Source organism: Dasypus novemcinctus, chromosome 18, assembly GCF_030445035.2.
Source record: "Dasypus novemcinctus isolate mDasNov1 chromosome 18, mDasNov1.1.hap2, whole genome shotgun sequence".
NCBI classification, from domain to species: Eukaryota; Metazoa; Chordata; class Mammalia; order Cingulata; family Dasypodidae; genus Dasypus; species Dasypus novemcinctus.
The window spans coordinates 34,302,465-34,325,064 of NC_080690.1; the positions used below are offsets into that span (position 1 = coordinate 34,302,465).

The following is a 22,600-nucleotide window of genomic DNA, read 5'->3' on the forward strand; positions in this document are numbered from 1 at the left end:
CGGTGTCGCAACCACTGTTCCCGCCCCTTCCCTGTCTATCTGTGTCTGCCGGCAGTCCCCGCTCCCCAGGATTCCGGGAATTCAAGCCCAGAGTCCTCGCAGCCTCCCACCCCTCGCCCTTCTGGGAGCCCGCGTGCAGCCGTAGCCTGGTGCTCACGTCCCCGGTCCGCGTGCGGTGGGTGAGCGGAGGGAAGGTGTTGGGTGCAGAGGACCGACTGGAATGACCTTCGCCTCCCACCCGCGTTCCCTCTCCCTTCTCCGCCCCTGGCCTTTGGCCGGGTTGCTCCGGTCCTCAGCGACGCGGTCTGACACCAGCTCCACCTCCCGTCATTCCGCACCCGAGAAGGGGTGGAATGGGCCCACTGTCCGAACGGCCGTCATTTGCTTAAAATTCTCCAGGGGCTCCCGGCTGTCCAGCCAGGCCACCCCAGTGCGAGACCGCGTTTTCCAAACTGCGGGAACCCTCCCCCCCCCCCCCCCCCCCCCGGAAGGAACTAGTTGGTGCTAGGCAGACCTGGCTTTAATAACATGGCGAGAAAAGTGGTGATTTCTCTTTCAATTTTCCTGACAATTGCATAGACTTTAGTTATTGCCGGAATTTGTTTTAACAACTTTTTAAAACCCTCACAACCACTTCAATGGGAAATACAATTATTTAGGAGCCATTTTACTAAGGAGAAAGGTACAGCCCAAGGAATTTAACTTGGTGCTGGAGCTGAATTCCATGTCTCCAGGGAAAAGAGAAGGCCCAGGAGGAGAGCTCCCCGTGGAGCAGGTGTGTCTTCAACACCGCTCCCCTGCTAGGAAGCTTTTAAACAAGAGCAAAGCAGGAACGAAAGTGATCCAGAAGTGTATGTGCACAAGGACACACACGCACATATGTATTTTATGGTTACCATCTATGTCTGGAAGGAGAACTGATTCTCATTTTCAATAGTGATAAACGTTTACTTTTCTTATAAATACACATAGGAACATGAATCATTTAAAGGAACAATGTTAAGTAAAATATACTGGTGCAGGGGATGGCAGAAATGACAGGTGACCTTCTGTATCTGCCATGAGGGCATGGACTGTCTTGCTCATGGCTGTGTCTCTCCAGTTCTTATCGCAGTTTGGTGGGGAGAGTGGATGACTCTCGGCGCCAGAGATGACATCCTCTTGTCGTTGATGAGGATGGTCCATGGCACACAGCTCAGCACACAGGACTGGCTTATTTGTCCGGAGGTAGAAAAATGCCCCCTATGCTATGAGTGTTCATAAAATAATAGCTAATATTTATAAAACCTCACCACGTGCCAGGCATCATTCTAAGTTCTTTATGTGTATTAATTCATTTTATCCTAGGACTCAGATGCTATTGTTGTGCCTGTTTCCTGTAGAGGAAACTGAGCTGCAGAAAAGTTAAGTCACAGGAATGGGATTGCTCTCATGCAGGGTTACTGTAACATTTTCTTGCCCTTCCTCCTTCCACCACCAATTCACGTGGAAAACCAGAACCTCGAAGACCTGGCCCTCCCATGGAGCAGTGAGAGAGCCCTTAGCTGGGAGCCAGGACCCCTCGACATAGCTGTGACTACTCTGGGCTTCAGTTTCTCCTCTGCCAAGCCAAGGGCAGATTTGAACCATCTCAAAAAGTCTTTCCAGATGTGAAATGTGAGTGGCATCCAGTGATACCGTGTTTAGCCAGCTGTGGCTGGAGCATGAGGATAGCTGTAGCATTAGCTTAGACTTTGTGATCTCGGATAGGGGCTTAACAGCTCTGGTGGCGGTCCAAGTACTGGGACACCATCTTCTCCCAGCAGATTTTGTGCAGGGGTCGCTCGTATGTTGGAGATTTGGACCCGAAGGGTATCGGGAATGAAAGAAAGAGAAAAGGGAGAAGGAAACAAAGAGAAAGAACGAGGGAGCTGGGATCAGGGAGTCTGCACTTTATTGTTTACAAGGGACTCTCTGCATACCCCAGACTACCCGTGACAACAAGCAGCAACTTGCAGTTAACTATTAGCATTACTAAGGAACTCAAAAAATCTTATCTCAAGGTACAAAGTCTAAGTGTTCTATTTACTACAAAAAGTATGTGCTCATTTTTTCTTTCAGCCTTCAACAGCTTCACCCTGTTTGCCGGGAACTCTTAATTACCACATTCCTTAGGGTGCAAGCATAGCCATGGAAACAGCACATCTCTCTTTGTGACAGCACTGTGCCTCAGTTTCCAACACTCATACTGCATGTTCACCCAGCTGTGGCTGGAGCAAGAGGCCAACTGTGGCATTAGCTCAGCCTTTGTGATCCTGGACAGGTTACTTAAATTCTCTGGAAAAGAGTTATATAAAGATCAGACAATATGAAGAGTGGGAAAGGCTTTTGTGGCAGTCCGAGACCTGGGACACCACCTTCTCCTGGCAGACTTTGTGCAGGGGTCATCTCACTCCCCCTGGCACAAGACCAGCAAGGCCCCACTTTCATCTCCAGCCTCCAGACCAGAGTGATGCTTCCACACAGACAGGCCTTTCCCCCGAGAGCTTGTGGGCATTTGCCAGGATCCTCTCTCCAAGAAAGTCATGTGGACAGTAATGATCCTAACAGCCAATGTTTATTCAGCCCTAGCTAATAGCCAGGACACTCTCTCAGTGAATCCCCACATAGAAATATAATCTACAGTCTACAAATGAGGAAACAGGGGCTCGGAGAGTTTCAGCGACTTGCCCAGGTCACACAGCCGGAAAGTGGCAGGACAGGCTGTGCACGGGGACCTCCTCACACCCAGTCACTTGGCCCATGCTAGCTTCTGAAATTCCCTTTTTACACAGGGCACCATGGGTAAGGGTGGTCATGACTCCTGACCCATTTGACTAAGCTGCCTCTTTAACTGAATATCAAATAGCAATTCCCTCCACTAATAGCTAGAGGCAATACTATTAGCAGTAATTATTACTCCTCCTGACTTACAGAAGCCTACCACACCCTCAAACTGTAGAATCCACAATCACCCCAGTTTGGACCAAAGCTCTTCACCTGAAACTACTTCCTTTTGGGAAATGACTGGGTTAATTTCCTCCAAATCTCTAGCCGCTTTGCTTGCTTGAACTAACCAAGGGATGGAATTTGAAGGAGGGGAAGATTTCAGCCTGCTCTTAGGAGGAACTTCCAAACACTTAGAGCCAAAGTCCACCAGCAAGCTCCTGGGAGTAGTGGTGTCTTGTGGGTGGCCCTGGGCAAGCCGAGTCTGATGCTTCCTGGTGTGGATGCCTGCGACTGCGCTACCCAAAAGTGTGTGACCACACACCAGAGCCAGTCTGCAAATTGTTTCTGGTCTGCCATGCACTTTCAGTGAACCAACGTGTTTTTGTAATTTTTAAAATTTTTCTTATGTTAATTTGTTCTCAATATATTTCTTGCAATTGAATTGTCTGTTGAACATTATAAAGGCTTTATATTTTGTGTTGTTTTTTTAAAAAAGCAGTTGCGATACTTGCACACACCATATAATCTATCCAAACTGTACAATCAATGGCTCTCAGTATAACCACCGAGTTGTGCTCTCTTCCCCACCATCAATTTTTGAACAATTTTTGAACTCCAAAAAGAAAAACTTCATACCCCTAATAGCCCTCTATTGTTAACTTTTTTTTTTTTTAGCAATTGCTTTTACCAAAGTTGAGTCCTGTGACAGGTAGGAAACACCAGTTAGTTCGCAAAGCCCTGTGTAGGGAATTCAAGCAGTGGGGAAGTCGGAGTCCATCCACTTTGGGCCCCTTGCCAGCCTGACATCAGATGAGGGGCTGAAGTTGGGCAGAGAATCCCAAGAATGAAAAGGAGAGACTGGGCAGTTTCTCTGCCAGGCACCCTTGACATGAGAACAGGCAGGAGGCTGTGCCTGCCCCACCCCACCCATCACCCAGCACAGGCTCTTCCTTAAAACAGCACCGGGCGCTGAGGCCGAGAGGTCAGCTGCCTTGCCTTAACACACTGCATTTGTCAGGGCGAACATTTGGTGTGGAGCCCAGCTCTCTGGACTTCCAGTGCAATCCCCCAGCCCTGCCCCGCTCAGCACAATGTCCCTTATTTCCAACCCTCACAAAAGAAACCACAGCCAGAATAAAGTCAACGGTTTTTACTGTTACTCACATATTTCATATAAAAAGGAATGTGGAAAATGGGTCAGTGTTTTATGAAAAACAAAAAACAAAACAGGTTTGTACACATTGCTCTATTTACACCTGGGAGCAGAGCTCTCCAACTTCAGGCGCAGCAGCTGCACTTGTCCGAGGCCCCTTTGCAGACGCAGCCCTGGGCACACTTGGCACAGCCCACGGGGCAGCAGGAGCAGCAGCCTGGGGAAGGGAAAGTGGGAGTGAAGCAGATCAATCAAGGCAGAAAGCGAGGATTCCCGCACTTCCCTTCAAGGGACACTGGAGGCGCCACCTTCCACTAGGAAGGGGCACATCCCCAGTCCTCAGGGTGGCGGAAAAACTGGGACAGGTGGGGAGAAGAGAGGATCCTACTCACTCTTCTTGCAGGAGGTGCATTTGCACTCTTTGCATTTGCAGGAGCCGGCGCAGGGGCAGGAGTCACCTGCAAGGAGAAAGGCAGAGGTGAGAACCCTCCCCAGAAATGCAGACCTGGGTGCAAGGAGCTAGGCTAGTCCCAATCCACCACTATCCCGTGGGAACTTGAGGAAGCCTTAAGATCCTGATGGGGGTTCAAAATCAGCTTGAACAAAAAAGAGAAAGACACACCGAGAAGCTTCGGGACAGGGCAATTATTACGCTGAAACTATGGTCCGGGAGAGCAAGAGAAGTCAGATTAGTTCCCTGGCTCTGCAGCCCACGCTGGGCTCCCCACCCACGGGCCAGGCACCCTTACCAGTGGCGCAGGAGCAGTTGGGGTCCATGGCGAGTTGAAGTGGTGGCTAGAGTCCGGAGACAGTTGAGACAGAATGAGTAGAGATTCGAGGAGGCGTGGCGGAAACCAGTGGAAAGCGGTCTGCGTTTATAGCGAGAAGGAGCCGCGGTGAGTGCAAAAGCCCCGCCCCCGGCGGGCGCCTATTGCACTCGCCCCGAGCTGAGTCATTCGCGACTTCACGTGGCGCACGGAGCCGAGCGCACCGGGCTGTGCACTCGGGCCGCGGGGCGCCAATTCTCAGAAGCCGACCTCGGGACGCCCACGCCCGGGGGGCCACTCGGCGAGGGAAGGGCTGGGTGCAGAGGGAGGACACGGTGTGCCGGGTGCCCGGGCCGTGTGCCGAGCACACTGCGCCCCGCACCCTGCCCTCCGCAGTGTGCACAGCTGTCCACCCCTGTGTTGAGAGGGGTGAAAGCGGGTCTTAGGAGTTGTGCTCCAAGGTGAAATCGTTTGGAGGTGGGTCCAGGTTACAAAACACTTTTTGCACTCCCGGGCTTAATAACTGTGCAGCCTCATCGAAACTGAGGGTAGGTTCTGCTGTCATAGCCATTGTATATTAAGTGCTTTAGTGTGTGACAGGGAGTGTATTAAGTGCATTATGAGAATGATCTCATCAAATCCTGCAACAACCCAGTGAGATAAGAACTATCCATTATTCCCATTTTAGAATGGAGGAATTGGAAGCTCAGAGAGGTTAAGCAACTTGCATGAGGTCCCAGAGCTCGTCGCAGGGGCTGATGATTAAAATCAGAAGTTCCAGCAGATGATGAATGCCATCCAAGGGTAGACATCACCCCACGGGAGAATGAGAAGCCCCAAGCCTTGCCCGCAGGAAGCTCATTGTCAGAGGGACAGCCATGGAAAAAGTGATACCAGGGTCACTGCCGGGAGAGTGAGCTCAGGGGTAGGGGAGCAGTGACGGGGAGACACAGTCCAGCCTGGGAGGGGGAGGGCCTGGGGAGAGAGGGAGACTGTTGGGCAGGGCAGGGGGAGCACTGTACTCCAGGCACCGCTGGAAGGTTGTCCTGGCTTGGAAAGCAAGAAAGGGAAAACCCTTCAGGAACTTTCTTTCCGGAGGTGGGTGCTGAGGGGAAGAGCAGGGCTGTTGCCCAAATTCCTCTTTGGGGAGGCACATCTGCCTTGCACGCCTCTTCCCGTGTGTATAACGGTCTTAAATCCTCCTCCTCGGAATGTCCAGAGTGTGTCATCGGAGGGACCAGGGAGCGGGGTTACGGAAGGTTTCCGGCAGGCAGAGGGAAATTCCGCGAGCTGCAGCAGGGGGTTAAGGGAGGGGGTGGGTGGGAGACCAGCTGTCCTTGCCACACTTACTGTAAACTTTGTGGAAACGTCTTCATAGCTCAGCTCTGAAGTCACTTCCTCCGGGTAGCCCCTCCTGATCCCCACGCTGGGCCAGGACGCTTCGGGAACACTCTGGTAAACATCCTGCCCGTCGCCTTTCGGGCACTTTATATGCCTGGAATATGTATGAATTCGTGTGATTCTTGGGTTGCTGACGGTGCCCTCCCCACCCTCCTCTTGCCGCTGAAAACTCGGAGAGCAGCCATTGCCGTCGTTGGTGCCTCCAGCCCCCAGCGCGGGGGCCAAGTTTGCAGTAGGTGTTTAATAAATGTTTGTCAAATGAGTGAAGGGGGTAGTGTCCTCGATGACTCTTCTCTTTCCAGCCCCCACCTCGCATGAGGACCCGAAGGCAAAATGAAACTAAAAGCCTCTTTTTTTTTCCACCACCCTGGGACCTGTACACTCACTTGAGTGAAAACATTAAGCGGGAAGGGGAGTTGAGCTGTCAGTGGGACTCAATTCTAGTGGTCATTTCACTGCTCACTTGCTGAGTGAAACCTAGGGCCAATATGTGCCAGGGCCCCTCCATGCCTCAGTTTACTCATCTGTCAAATGATCAGATTGTACTGGAATTCGAGGGTCACATCCAAATATTCTCTGAATCTAGAGCCAAGGTCTCAGAAAACTCACTGCCTGGCAGCCATGTGGGCTGTGAACCTTGATGGCGTGCTCTTTGGGCAGTGCGCAAAGATTTTTGTGTTGCTGTTGTTATTTGCATGTTATTTTACATATTGTATGCATAATCCTTGGATTCAAATAAACCAGATAATGGCCTGTCCATTCTGGGGAAACGGAATCCAAGTTGTTGTTGTTTTTTTAAAGGTTTTTTTATTTATTTCTCTCCCCTGCCCTGCTGTTGTCTGTTCTCTGTGTCCATTTGCTGTGTGTTCTTCTGTGTCGCTTGCATTCTTGTCAGCGGTACCAGGAATCTGTGTCTGTTTTTGTTGCATCATCTTGCTGCGTCAGCTGTCCATGTGTGCGGCACCACTGCTGGATAGGCTGCACTTTTTTTGCACAGGCAGCTCTCCTTACGGGGCACACTTCTTGGGTGTGGGGCTCCGCTACGCGGGGGACACCCAGCATGGCAGGGCACTCCTTGTGCATATCAGCACTGCGCGTGGGCCAGCTCCACACACAGGTCAGGAGGCCCTGGGTTTGAACGCTAGACCTCCCATGTGGTAGGCGGAGGCTCTATCCATTGAGCCAAATCCACTTCCCCAATCCAAGTTTTTGAGGAGACAAAGAGGCTTGTTTTTGCCCTGAAAAGTCTAGGGTATGGCTCTGGGTTTTGGCAGTAAAATTTGCCTCAGGGCCTCAGCCACCTGCTTCGAGTCACTTTAACTCTGTGAGTCAGGGAGGGGACGGCGATGACGGCAACACTGACCTAGTCTTGGTTATCTCCATGCCCCCAAACCTCACTGTCTTTGGGACAGAGGTGGACAGGGAGGACCTTCAAACGTCTACAGCCCTGGCATGGCTGGGGGTGAGCCACAGAGGAGGAAAAACCTATCTGGTGTGAAGCATCAGCTGGAGGCAATGATGGGGTCCTGTCTGCATTAGTAGAAGTACGCCAGCTAGAATGAGGGAGGTGGCAGTCTGCTTTCCTTTGAACTGCTGCCCAGCATCCATTCATCCGTCCCCTGTGACAGTAACCTTGGGGTTCCTTTGTAGAATCACCCCTCCCTGCTCTCAGTCTATGTGGTTTGGATGGCGTGGGCCTGTCTGTGAGCTCCCAGATCATTCTATCTCCCTGGTCACAATGATTGGCTCTGATTGGGTCAGAAGCCAAAGAGAATCAATGCAACTTTTGCTGGTAATTCTGGGAGATTGGCAGTCACTCTTTCCAGTTCGCCTTGAGCCTGAGAGGATGTGAAGCTGAGTCTCTATGTCCTTTTGCCTCTGTGAGAAAAGCCTGTCTGAGATTAAAGCCATCACAAAGGAAATGGAGCCTGATGACATCATTGGAGCACCTGAATCCAGCCATGCCTGAAGCTAATGCGTGAGTCAATTTAGTTTCTTTTTTGCTTAGGCTATTCTGGGTAAAGTCCTAACTGGCACATCTGGGCAGACCACCCTAATGGCTGTGTTTAGAGTTGGGCCTCAACTATCTAGAAGACAATTGACCACAATGGTCTTAAGGCTCAGTACCGCATGATGTGAGCAACAGCTAAGAGGGATGGGGAGGTATAATCTGGAAGAGAACATTTACTTTCAAACATTTGAACAGTGGTTGCTCCTCCGATTATCTATAGCTGTGCAACAAATGATCCCAACTTTAGCAGCTTAAAACAACTGTTTTAAGGTTTCTCCCAGTTTTGTGGGTCAGGAATTGGGACAGAGTGATTCCTTTGTTTCATGTATCCTTGACTAAGGTGGTAGATGGGCTTGTCTACAGACTAATTCAGCTTCACTCCATGGAATGGCTGGAAGGCCTCAGCCCACCTGTGCTTCTGCAGCATGCTGGCCTTAGGGCAACCATGCTCCTTGCAAGGCAGCTCAGGACCCAGAGCAGGAGGCTCAAGAGACAGAAGTGGTAGCTGCCAGACTCCTAAGCTCTGGGCCCGACACTGGCAGAGTTCACTGTCACTGTGTTCTATGGATCAAGCAGTCCCAGAGCCTACCTAGATTCAAGGACAGGGAACAGAGACCCTGTGTTTTGATGGGAAGCATCAACATCTCTAATCTGCCACTGTAGTTGTGGGGGATAATATTGAGCATCTACTTAGGTCTGTTCTAAGGACGTCATGAGTTTGTCTCATTTAGACCTTAACACAGCCTGACAAGGCAGATGCCCATTTTATAAATAAAGCACAGGAGAGTTTCGTGACCTGCTCAGAGTCGCACAGCTTTTAAGTGGCAAAGCTGGCATTTGAACCCAGGACTTTCTGACTCCATGCCTATATGTTTATGCCATGCCAAGAAGTTAGGTTTGTTCTATGCGGTTCTAAGGGCAGAACCAGACCAGGGGTTGGGGGCAGCAGGGATACAGATTCTTGTTCCATCTCAGAAAGCTCTTTCTTGCAACTCCACCTTGGGAGACAGTGAGCTCCCCATCACCACAGCTATAGACACAGAGGCTGGCAGATTCCCAGTGTTAGACAGAGGGACCAGAAGAGGTTAGGTCCCTTCTTCCCAGGAGGTCCTGTGATTTCCTTGCTTCCCATCACAGCTACCATCTGTCCAATCTTAGATCTTCTTCCTCCTTCTACTGGCCCAGGCTTCATTTGGGAGTGTATTAGTTATCTACTGCTGCAGAACAAATTACCCCCGAACATAGCAGCCGAAGACCACATACATCCCACAGGTCCCATGGGTCAGGAATCTGGGTACAGCTTAGCTGGCTCTTTGGTTCTGAGTCTCTTGTAGAGTGCAATCCAGGTGCTGGACAGGGCCACTAGGATCTGCTGCCGTGCTCACTCAGGAGCTGGTTGGCAAGATTCAGTGCCTCGTGGGCTGCTGTACTGGGGCCTTGGCTGCTCACTGACCATGGGCCAGGGGCCTCCCCCAGTTCCTGGCCACGTGGGCCTCTCCATACGGATGCTCGCCACTTGAGAGTGAGCAAGCGAGAGGGCAAGAGAGAGTGGCAGCCAAAGAGAGTGAGCAAGACCGAGGTCATAATCTAATCCTGGAAGTGGCATCCCGTCACTTTTGCCATATTCTGTTTGTTAGAAGCAAATCACTGGGTCCAGCACACCCTCAAGGGAAGAGATCCAAAGGGATGATCCCTGGGGGGCTGGGACCACTGGGGGGCATCTTAAAAGTCTGGCTACCAGATGCCCATTACTGGGAGTGTAATTAACAGCACTGAATTATGTGTGTGAATGTGGTTGAAAGGAAAGCTAGAGGATAAAACATGGGATTGTATAACACAGTGAACCCTGCGGTGGACAATGACTGGTTAATAATAGAAATATAAGAAGGTTCTTTCATGAACTATAATGAATGTACATAACTATTACAAGGTGTTAATACTAGAGTGGTATATGGGGAAAATATACCTAATGCAACCTCTAAAACAGAGTTAAAAATAATATTTTAATGTTCATTTATGAATTGTGATAATAAAAGTACCATACCAATGATAAGTATCAACAATAAGGGGGTATGTGGGAATATTGTATTTTTTACATGACTTTTATGTAAGCCTATAACTTCTCTAATTAAAAAAAACCAATAATTTCGAAAATGGCATTATGTCAAGTTAAAGAAACCAGACACAAAGCACTACACATGATATGATTCAATTTGTATAAAATGTATGTATAAATAAATCTATAGAGACAGAAATAGCTTAGTAGCTATGTAGGGCTGGAGAAAGGTAGAGGGACTGAGAGGTGACTGCTAAGGGGTATGAGGTTTTTCTTTTTGGAGAAATGAAAATGTTCTAAAATTTTTTGTCGTGATGAATGCACAACTCTGTGATCGTATATTGATTGTACCCTTTGGATGGAATGTATGATATGTAAATTTATCTCAATGAAACTGCTTTTAAAAAAATGTCTAACTACCAGAACTGTACTACACAGAGAACCCTAAGTTAAACCATGGACTTCAGTTAATAGTGCAATTATAAAATTGTGCTTTCCTTGGGACGCAGACTTGGCCCAGGGGATAGAAATCCAGTATTTTATGAATGAATGATCTGTAAACTCACAACTTCTCTAATAAAATAAAAATTTTAAAAAGTCTGTCTACTACAGGGATGAAAACAATAGAACGTAATCTGGCTCAGTTCTTTGTATGTGCGGCTCCCTGTGCTAGAAAGCTCTTCCCATCCCTTTCTCCCCTTCATCATTGGGTTTCAGTTTAAAGGCCATTCTTGGATCCAAAATAGGCTGAGTCCCTCTGTTCGCAGCAAATGCTCTCCTTCTCTGAAGTACTTGCTACAATTACAGTGACTAGAAATAAAGCAGCTAACACATGGCCATATCCTGTGTCAGGTGCAAAGTGCTTTATAGGTGACCTCATTTAATTCTTCCCACGGTCCTTTAACATAGGGACTGCTACTATTTACATTTCACAGAGGGAGAAACTGAGGCTCAGAGAGGTTAAGTAATGTTACTCAAAATCTGTCTCCAGGGAAACGGACTTGGCCCAGTGGTTAGGGCGTCCGTCTACCACATGGGAGGTCCACGGTTCAAGCCCCGGGCCTCCTTGACCCGTGTGGAGCTGGCCCATACGCAGTGCTGATGCGCGCAAGGAGTGCCCTGCCACGCAGGGGTGTCCCCGCGTAGGGGAGCCCCACGCGAAAGGAGTGTGCCCCATAAGGAGAGCCGCCCAGCGTGAAAGAAAGTGCAGCCTGCCCAGGAATGGCGCCACACACACTTCCTGTGCCACTGACGACAACAGAAGCGGACAAAGAAACAAGACTCAGCAAAGAGACACAGAGAACAGACAACCGGGGCGGGGCGGGGCGGGCGGAATTAAATAAAACAAATAAATCTTAAAAAAAAAAAGAGTTAAAAAAAAACAAAAACAAAATCTGTCTCCAGTAAGTGACCAACCAGGCAGTCTGGCTCAGAGCTGGTGTGCTTAGCCCCTTGGCCGTGCTGTCTCACGGCAGCTAGTGCTGTGTTGTGCTGCTGGCAGCTTTTGGTTTCATGTGGGTTGTGTCTGTTGTGCTCACCATCCTAGCCCTGGCACCTGGCACAGAGCCTGGCACAAGGTGGGTGCTTAATAACACAAGGGAAGGGAGAAAATTGGATGCTGCCAGCACCCAGCGAGGAGCTTCTTGAAGGGTGCCTGTGGAGAGCCAGCTCTGAAAGCCCACGTCAAGTAGAAGCTGGACTCGCCCTGCATCACCCCTCCTCACCAACCTGGCCTCAGCTTCCCTTTTCCATCTTCCTCATCCCCAAGCCCTGCACTTCTGCTCTAGGACCAGCCCCGACCATCCCACACCCTTTGACAAACACACTCCACACCCTCCCCCCTTGCCTGCTACCATGGCCCAGAGCCCTATAATGTCTCCTCCTCCAAGGCGTCTTCCTTGGTCCCCAACCTGATGGGGCCTTCCCCTTCCTAAACCCACCAGAGCATTTCTATTAAAAGATTGATTTTTTATTTGTTTACTTCCCCCAATTTGCTGCTCCCTGTCTGCTCTCCCTGTCCATTTGCTGTGTGTTTTTTTGTGTCTGCTTGTCTTCTCGTCTCCTCTTTAGGAGGCACCGGGAACTGATCCTGGGAACTTCCACCCTGGGAGAGAGGCACTCAGTCACTTGAGCCACCTCAGCTCCCTGGTTTGTTGTGTCTCTCATTGCCTTTTTCCTCTGTCTCTTTTTTGTTGTGTCAGCTCTCTGTGTGAGCCAGCTTGCCTTCACCAGGAGGCCCCGGGAATCAAGCCCAGGACCTCCCATATGGTAGATGGGAGCCCAATCTCTTGAGCCACATCTGCTTCCCCACCAGAGCATTTTCCTTGCATCTCCTTCCACTCTGATTCTCCCTGACTCTAGAATGAGAAGAGCCTGGGAGCCACGACCTTCCAGTTTCTTGCAGCTCTAAAGCACGCAGGATTCTGCTCCCGGTGTTCCTGTGACTGTCTTATCCTCTGCACCAGTCTGTGAGCTTGTGAAGGGCAGACCATGTCCTTCCATCTGCCCTCAGTGTCTAGCATAAGGGGTGGTGGGTTTCAGGTATCCACAAATGTTTGTTGAGGTGAAATGGTTTGGGTGGCTTGGTGATCATTAAGTGGCTTTATAGTAAGTTAGATGGTGTGAAGTCCTCTGACTTCGTTCTTTTCTGGCTTTTGGTGGGATTTTGAGCAGGCACAGGAGACATCCAATGAGTCAGCTGTCTCAACCCAGTGATCAAGACAGTGTGGTACTGGTATAAGGATAGGCATATGTAGTACCAGAGAAACCCAGTATAGCTTAAATATTAAGGCACTATACTGTACCTTATAATGTTAGAAAAATTCAATGGGACTTGCTCACAAGCATGCAGGGCTACAGGTTTAACAGTAATCAGATTTGGCTCCACCAAAAATGTATAACTGTGCGCTTCCTCACTCATTATCTTTACTCACATCTATCTTTTTCAATAGTGATCTGTACCTTCACATTCGTACCACTCCCCCCACCCCAAGATTACCCGACCTTAGATAGCTTGCATATTTTAAGATTGACCGAGAAAGCGAAAACTAATTTTTTGGGACCCCTCTCAGAAATGTCACCCTAATGATTAACTTTCTTTGTTTCAACTGGCATAAAATCTGTAAGAAAAACCCTTCATGGGAGGCTGATTTGAGATTGTACATCTCCAGTCTCCCGCTGGCAAATCAAGCCATTTTTCCTTCCTAGCCTAGTTCAGAAATAAATCCTCACATTTATGGACAATTGATTTTCCACAAAGATGCCAAGATGATTCGATGGTGTTAGGGATGGAATCATGCCCCCCACGACGTGTGCCCGTCCTAACCCCTGGTCCTGTGGGTGTGACCTCACTTGTGAATAGGATCTTCGAAGGTTCTATTAAGGTGAGGCCAAATTGAACCAAGGTGGACTGTAATCCAATACGACTGAGTCCTCGTAAGCAAAGGAAATTTGGACATGGAAGTAGAAGTCAGAGGAGGAGCAGGAGGAGATGGAGCTCCCTGTGACGGAGGTGGAGAGGGAGTTTTGGACTGCCTGCAAGCGCCACGAGAGCACTGCCGGCTTCAGAGGAAGCCTCAACCTGCCGACATCTTGATTTTGGGCTTCCAGCCTCAACTGGGGGCAGTGAGTTCCTGTTTTTTTGTTTAAAGATTTATTTATTTCTCACCCCCCCCCCCCACTTGTCTGCTCTCTGTGTCCATTCACTGCGTGTTCTTCTGTGATGGCTTCTATCCTTATCAGCGGCACCCGGAATCTCTTTTCTTTTTGTTGCGTCATCTTGTTGTGTCAGCTCTCCGTATGCGGTGCCATTCCTGGGCAGGCTGCACTTTCTTTTGTGCTGGGCGGCTCTCTTTACGGGGTGCACTCTTTGCATGTGGGGCTCCCCTACGCGGGGGACACCCCTGCGTGGCACGACACTCCTTATGCACATCACCACTGCACATGGTCCAACTCCACATGGGTCAAGGAGGCCCGGGGTTTGAACCACAAACTTCCCATGTGGTAGACGGACGCCCTATCCATTGGGTCAAGTTCACTTCCTATGAGTTCCTGTTAAGTCAACCTGTTTGTGGTATTTACTATAGCAGCCCTGGCAAATTAAATCCTGATGGGGAAAGGATAGCCTTTTCAATAAATGGTGTTGGGACAACTGGATAGCCACACACACACACACAAAGCCAAAAACAAAACAAACAAACAAACAAAACCTAACAGGACAAAAATAAATAAACTTAGACCTTACTGCACCCACAAATATTAACTCAAAATGGATCATAGTCCTAAATGTAAAGGTTAAAACTATAAAACTCTTAGAATACATAGGAGAAAATCTTCATGGCCTTGGGTTAGGCAAAAAAAAACCCCACAAAACAACAAAAACAAACAGATATGAAGCCAAAGCATAATCCCATAATCCATCAAAGAAAAAAATTGATATGTTGGACTTCTTCAAAATTAAAAACTTGTTTACCTCAAAAGACAACATTTAGAAAATGACAAGACAAACCACAGACTGAAAGAAAATATTTACAAAACATATATCTTATAAAGGACTTGTATTCTGAATATATAAAGAACTTTTATAACTCAGTAAGACAACCAACTCATTAAAAATGAGCAAAGTATTTGAATAGACATTCTATCAAAAAAGATATATGGAGGAAAGCAGATTTGGCTCAATGGATAGAGCATCCACCTACCACATGGGAGATCCAGGGTTCAAACCCAGGGCCTCCTGACCCGTCTGATGAGCTGACCCACGTGCAGTGCTGATGTGCGTAAGGAGTGCCCTGCCATGCAGGGGTGTCCCTGTGTAGGGGAGCCCTATGCACAAAGAGTGTGCCCCGAAAGGAGAGCCGCCTAGCGTGAAAGAAAGTGCAGCCTGCCCAGGAATGGTGCTGCACACACGGAGAGCTGACACAACAAAGAGAGACACAGATTCCCAGTGCCACCGACAAGAATACAAGCGGACACAGAAGAACACACAGCAAATGGACACAGAGAGCAGACAACTGGGCGGGGAGATGGGCAAGGAAGGGGAGAGAAATAAAAATAAATAAATCTTTTTAAGAAAAGATATATGGGTGGCTAATGAGCACATGGAAAGATGCTCAGCATCATTAGTAATTAGGGAAATGCAAATTAAAATCACAATGCGATACCACTTCATACTCACTAGAATGGTCATAATCAAAGTGGGAGACAATAAAATGTATTGGTGAGGATGCAGAGAATTTGGAACCCTTATGCATTGCTGGTGGAAATGTAAAATGGTACGGCCACTTTAGAATATAATTCGACAGTTTCTCCAAAAGTTAAACTTACGACCCAGCAATTGCACTCCTAAATATCTACCAGAGAGAAATAAAAGTACATATCCACACAAAGGCTTGTACATGAAAGTTCATAGCAGTCTTATTTATAATAGCCAAAAAGTAGAAGCAACCCAAATTAGCTATCAGTTGGTAAACAGATAAATGAAATGTGGTATATCCATACACTAAAATACTACTCAGCAACAAAAATAATGAATTACTGATACATGTAACTGCCTCAAAAACATTATGCTAAGTGAAAAAAACAGATGGGAAAGACTACCTATTTTATGATACCATTTATATGGAATTTTTAGAAAAGGCAAACATGTAGAAACAGAAAGCAGATTGCCAGGAGTTGGGAGATCCCACTCCTCTTCTAAGCATTTACATTCATTTATATGAAATGCATATAAATTTCTACCATAGAAATATGGAGGCTTTATTTCCCTTCTTTGTATAATTAGCATTATACTTTACATACTGTTCTGCAGTAGCTGTTTTCACTTAATGGTAAATTGTGGAGATCTTTCCATAGTAGTACCCAGAACACTAGCTCATTTCTTTTACATAGATCCCCCATTATGCACATTTTAAAACTACTTCCCTACTGAAGGACAGTTTGCTTGTTTCCAGGTTTCTGATGTTACAAACAATGAATGGTACAGTGAACTTCCTGGGCTGAAGGCATGTACATTGTAAATTTCAGTAAATACTGTACAAATGCCCTTCACTTACCATAGAAGGTACACGATCTTTTCCTGTACCTAATAAAAAAAACAATCTTTTACACTTTTGCCAAACCGATGAGTGAAATGTTACTTTAATATGCATTTCCCTAATAGCAAATGAGGATATGAGAATTATTTCATTTGTTCTTTGGCCTCTCAAGTTTATTTTCCCATTCATTGCTTATTTTCCTTAACTGATTTTTAAAAACGGAATTATCTGTTACCAGTTTACATGAGCAGTTTATATGTTGTAGATATTGGTCATTTGTCAAACACACACACACACAATATTTTCTCCCAATGACCTTTTCTTTTAACTTTATTTTTTGATAGTTTTTGGCTTTTTGTAATGCAAGTCAGGTCAGCAGTGAGAAAACAATAGCTGGGTTGAAGGGTCTAGACTTTAGTGTCAAACAGCATGGGCTCAATACTGGCACTACTATAGCACTAGGAAAAACACAGGAAAGCTTAAATATTGAGGCATTGTACTGTCCCTTAAAATGTAAGAAAAATTCAATGTAACTCTTTTTTTAAATATTTATTTCTCTCCCCTTCCCCCCACTTGGCTGCTCTCTGTATCCATTCGTTGTGTGTTCTTCTGTGGCTGCTTCTATCCTTAACAGCAGCGCCGGGAATCTGTGTTTCTTTTTGTTGCGTCACCTTGTTGTGTCAGCTCTCTGCTTGTGCAGCGTCATTCTTGGGCAGGATGCACTTTCTTTCGAGCTGGGCAGCTCTCCTTACAGGGCACACTCGTTGCGCGTGGGGCTCCGCTACGCAGGGTACACCCCTGTGTGGCCGGGCACTCCTTGCACGCATCGGCACAGCGCATGGGCCAGCTCCACACGGGTCAAGGAGGCCCGGGGTTTGAACCGCGGACCTCCCATGTGGTAGACGGACGCCCTAACCACTGGGCCAAGTCCGCTTCCCTCAACGGAAACCTTGTTCACATGTCAGGAGGCATGCAGAGCTACAGATTTAACAGTAACCAGATTTAGGACCACCAAAAATGTATAACTATCTTTATCCACAGCTGTATCTTCACATCCATACTGCCCCCATCCTTATCACCCCAAGATTACCCTACCCCAGTTACTATACATATTTTATAATTAACTGAGAAAGCAAAAAACATTTTCTTCAGACCCTTCTTAGGAATGTCACCCTAATGATTGAGTTTGATTCAACCAGTTTAAAAGCTATGAGAAAAACTCTTCAGGACAGGGAGGCTGATTTGAAATTGTACCTCTCCAGTTTTCCACCGGTGAATAAAGCCTCTTTTCCTTCCTAGCCTAGCTCAGCATGTCTAGGTGAATGAACCTAGCCGAGAACCGCCCCCACCCCTCTTCACAACGACTTTCTAGTTACGTGACCTCATACAAATAACCCAAGCCCTATTTCCCCATCTGTAAAATGGGTATAATAATCATACCTTTCTTCTGGAGTTGTAAGATCAAATAAGATGATGTACCCCTTAAGGGGACTTAACACAAACTAATCTCAAATTTATCAATCTTTTCCTTTATGTGCCTTATTCAAAAGGGTCATCACCTTAAAGTAATAAGCATTCTCCTATTTTCCTCTTCCAGATTCTTTTATATCTTTGACTTTCACTACTAGGTACTTAAGTCAAGTGAGATGTATTTTTTATGAGAGACAAAGGGGTAGCCAGGTATCTGAACATGCTCCACTGACTGGTGTATCCTTTGCCCATCGATTTGATCATCTCTTACTTCCAGCTTCACAGAAGTCTGTTTTTGGACTCTCCTCTCTTTTCTCTTGATCGATTCCTGAGCCTACACCGTTTCCTAGAGCAGTGCCGGCAGATGAGAGCAAGCCCCTTTGTTGTTCCTTTGACAAACTGGCTTGGCTTTTCTTGTGCTCTCCTGTTCTAAACTCAGCCTATTAGGTTTAAAATAAAACAGGCTGGTGGGCTTTTGAATGGACTGTCCTGAACAGCTAACTTGGAGGAAAACGGATGTGTTCAGAGTTGCATCTTCCTACCCAGGCACTTTTATTTCTCCCAATTCTACTTCTTGCTTCACCAGCCCAGGGAGCCTTGAGTGTTCTCTTTCATAGGACTGGACCACAACAACCACAGATAAAAGCTCCTATCACCTTACTTCCCCTTGAAGAAGAAGGGGATGGAGAGGAATTACCAAATGAGAAGGTTTGAAAAGGAGCCAAACAATCTGCGCAGGGACACAGGAGACAGGCTATTCAGGGAGGTGACCTTGGAAACGAAACTGAGTTTGCCAAGACGGGCCCTGGGCCTCCTCCAGCGACAATAGGTAGCTCTGCAGGACAGCTAGAGAATCCTGGAAACCACAGGCCTTTGGGCCTGGGAGTCCCCGTTCTAACTCCCTCCAGACAAAGAAAGTGAGGCTGAGAGGTTGGAGAGAGACAAAAACTAAATGGGTCTGGTCTTCTCAATTTCCCCAGAATTAAGCATGACTTAGGGGAGGATAAAGTACCATTTGAAGGAGGGGAAGGAGGTAACCCAGAGCTCTGTCCCCATCCCAGGGTGTGTGTGTGTGGGGTCCAGCCTCAGGATTTCACTTCTCAACTGGGGGTTCCCTCGGATTAGGCTTCCCTTCCCTTTCTGCCGCCTCCCCACCCCCCAGATGAAGAAGAGACCAGTCCTTGGTTCATGCTGATCATGGGATTTATTGTCACTTGCCAGAGGTCCCACTGGGACGCCAGGCACCATTTACACTCCACTCCAGGGGCAGGTCCTCACTGGCAGCAGCTGCACTTCTCCGCCTCAGCCTCGGCCCCCTCCCCACCTTTGCACACACAGTCCTTGGCACATTTCTCACACTCAGCAGGGCAGCAGGAACAGCAGCCTGAAGATATAAGGGGGGGCAGAGAGGTGTTGGGCTCAATCTAATACCGTCCCCCTCCTCTACTCCCCTCAAAGGAAAGGTGGGAGAGGGAGGGTTGCCAGTGGCTGGGAGTCATCCTGGTTCAGCCGGGACCAGTCGCTGCCCCTCTCCTAGTCTCGTGCCTGATCTGACTCAGCATCTATGTTGTGCCAGCTGCATGCTGAGCTACTGGGGGGAGGGGGGGGAAGTAACCAGCCCACAGCCCCTTTGGTAAGTGCTGGGGAGTCCCCAAGATGGCAGGTTAGGCCCAGGCAGGGTGTGAGAAGTGCTGGGCCTTAAGGAGGAAGACCTCTGGATAAAGGGCATCCGACTGGGCTTTGAAGGACAGACTTGCAGGAGCAGACACAGTGCAGAGATACGGGGGATCCATGCCTACCCTTACGCCCAGCGGAACAGGAGCTTCCTCCTGCCTCCTACCCCCATGCACATTTCTCGCTGCACGCTGCCAGACTTGGTAAGGGGGGTAAATTGTCGCATCCACAAAGCTGCGAGGGGCTTGAGCGAGCCAAGGGACCCTACCTCCACAGCTCATCCCCAGCCTCACTAAAGGCTTTCCAGAGGATCTTGGGGGCTGAAGTTTGAGGGGTGGGGTTGCATCGGAGTAGCAGTTCACAATCCTTTATATTCTTCCGGGAATTTCCAAAAAACACCTTCCCCCAGGCTTAATCAATAAGTAGGGCCCAGGCATCTGTATTTTAGTCTCCAGCAAGATTCCAGAAGCAAGACAACAGGGGGCTGCTGTGGTCAGACCCGGAGGCAGGGGGAAGGAGGGGACAGCGCAGAGGGACGGCCCCACACTCACTCTTTTTGCAGGAGGTGCATTTGCAGCCCTCACATTTGCAGGAACCAGCGCAGGTGCAGGAGCCGCCTAGACAGGGAGACACCACGGGAAGGTTAACGTGGGAAACGCGGGGTGCCCAGGCCTAAAAGGAGTAAGCGGGGAGCCATATCGCGGGACCCTTTGGGACAGTGTCAGGAGAAATAAGGGGCCCTTCCCCCGAGTGTCCTTGAGCGATGGCGTACGTAGGGCGTGGGATTCTTTGCAAGTAAAGTGGCGTGTCGTGCCGCGGAATGGGGGTGGGGGCTCACCAGTAGGGCAGGGGCAGGTCTCGGGGTCCATGTCGAGGCGAGCAGCGGCTGGAGGAGATTGAGCTGGGTTATCCCGGCAACCGGACGCGCCGCTCGGCTAGCGGCTGCAGGTGGTGAGGCTTTTATAGCCCCGAGGCGGGGGCGCGCCTGCAAAGCCCGCCCGGCGCCCGCCCCTGCGCACGGCCCCCACTCTCCCCGCCAGTGTGCAAGTCCCCGGCGCGCTGCGGCAGCAGTACCCCACCCCTCTGTGCCCGTGTGTGTGTCCCCCACTCTCGCTGCCGGGTGCATAGTTCGGGGCGCGCCGCCCTCCGCCAGCTCCGCACCGGTGGCGCGCAGCCCCCCACGCCTGCCGAGCGCACGGCTGGGGCCGCTCCCCGCCTACCGTGGCGCGCCGCCGTGTGCACTTCTGGGGCCGTGTCCATGTCTGGGGCCGTGCCCGCCGCTGCAGCCGCCGGGTGAAAGCGCGCGCTTCCCCGCTCTGAACGTGAGAGCGGAGAAGCGGGCTTTGCGTATTTCCCAGCCCTTCTCTACCTCACGTCCCATCTCATTTCAAAATTCTCGGGGGACCAGATCCGTCCAAATGGGATGCTGATCTGGGGGCAGGAAGAGCCGTTAAACTGGGCGCTGACTCTTGTGCTCCCAGCGTGCCACGGGAAGGGGGCATCTTCAGTCCTCCCACCCCCTGCCCAGCACCTTCAGATCCTTGACTCCCGTCCCTCCATTTTACAAATGAGAAGTGAGGCCCAGAGAGGAGGGCACCAGCCTGTGTCCTTGAGTGAGCCCGAGGCAGAGTGGACGGCGACTCAGGTACCCAGGATCCGCTGGCCTTTTCATCAGCCACTGCTGTTCCAGGCTCACTTCCCTCGTCTGTCAAGAGGAGAATCACTACCGTTAGCGCTGGAAGGGCCTTGCCACGGGTTTTGGCAGGGGCATGGTTCTAGGAGGCCTAAAGGACAGGGCTGGGTGACCAGCGGGATGGGAGCATTGGGGTGGGGCGTAAGAGGCAGTAGCGAGGATGGAGATGGTGGGTGCAGCTAGTCCCAGAGCGAAACATCTTCCATTTTATGTGTTTCTTGTGCAATGATTTCAGATAAGAAACCCTCTGAAAACAAGGTTCTAGTGCCTAACTGAGAACCCATTCTATCCAACTGTGGTAGTGGTGATATAAAGTCCTGGGTTGAAATCTCCTACCAGAGTAGCTGTGTGACCTTGGGCAGGTCATTTACCTGCTCTGAACCTCAGCCTCCTTTTCCTATTTCATTATTTCAACGAGCCATTATTTGATGTCTCCTCGAAGCTGGCGGTGTTTTGACTGGCTATCATTTGTTGAATCCTCGCTCTGTGTTGGGCGTTTAAATGGGGTAAGAATACTTACTTATCCCCATTGTAAAGACAAGAAAACAGAACCTCACTGAGTTTACAGCTAGTTAGTGGCAGATCTAGGATTTGAGCCCAAGTCTAGCCTGAGTAGAGCCCAAGTCTAGCCTGAGTAGAGCCCAAGTCTAGCCTGAGTAGAGCCCAAGCAGAACTGCTCTGCTAATGCACGGTACCTGCCAGCTGGTGTGCAGCATGTAGAGGCGTGTGAGCTTCTAAGAGGCAGTGTCAGGACTCGAACTCCAAGCCCATGCTTCCTGGGAAGGACCCAGTCCAGAGAGCTGTATTCTGGTCTCTGCCCTGTTGCCACTTTGTTGGAGGGCTTTGGATGTCCCTTCCCCTGTTAGGCCTCAGTTTCTCCATGTGTAAAAAGAAGAGGGTGGTCTGGATGGCTTTAAGGGCCACAAGAGGTTTGAGTTTTGACAGTAGTCAATGCCTTTATCAGAAATGTCCGAGATGATGACCAGCAGGGATGTGCGTGTTGGTGAGGGTCGCCAACTCTGTCCCCCACGCCTGACGGGCCTGTGGAACTCAGCTCCTCGCTCCCGCCCAGAGGGCAATGTGGGAGGGGGAGCTTGGCCAGATCCCTGAGAGCCCCTGCCTGCACCCAGGGGCCATTTAGAAAGAGTGGTTTTATCCAGGGAATGGGGAAATTGTACCTAAGGCAGGAGTTCTTAACTGGAGAATGGTACACGAGTAATTTGGAAAAACGAAACAAAACAAATGAAAATGCAATTTTATATCTGAAAAATGAAGGGGAAAACTCACAACCTTTTGTTTCCAGAATACCCAACCACAGAGAGGAAAAAGAGATGAATTATCAGTAGGGGCACACCCCCTCTTAAGCTATCATC

At 49.1% G+C, this 22,600-nt stretch overlaps 1 long non-coding RNA gene across 1 annotated transcript; it reads right to left on the bottom strand.

The window, feature by feature from the left end:
* Nucleotides 1–19,045: 19,045 nt before the first annotated feature.
* On the bottom strand, nucleotides 19,046–20,798 carry LOC139436813 (uncharacterized). Its single transcript, XR_011646225.1, has 3 exons — nucleotides 20,373–20,798; nucleotides 20,086–20,151; nucleotides 19,046–19,244 (listed from the first exon to the last, which is right to left on the bottom strand). It is a non-coding gene; the product is annotated as an uncharacterized lncRNA (long non-coding RNA).
* Nucleotides 20,799–22,600: the final 1,802 nt, after the last annotated feature.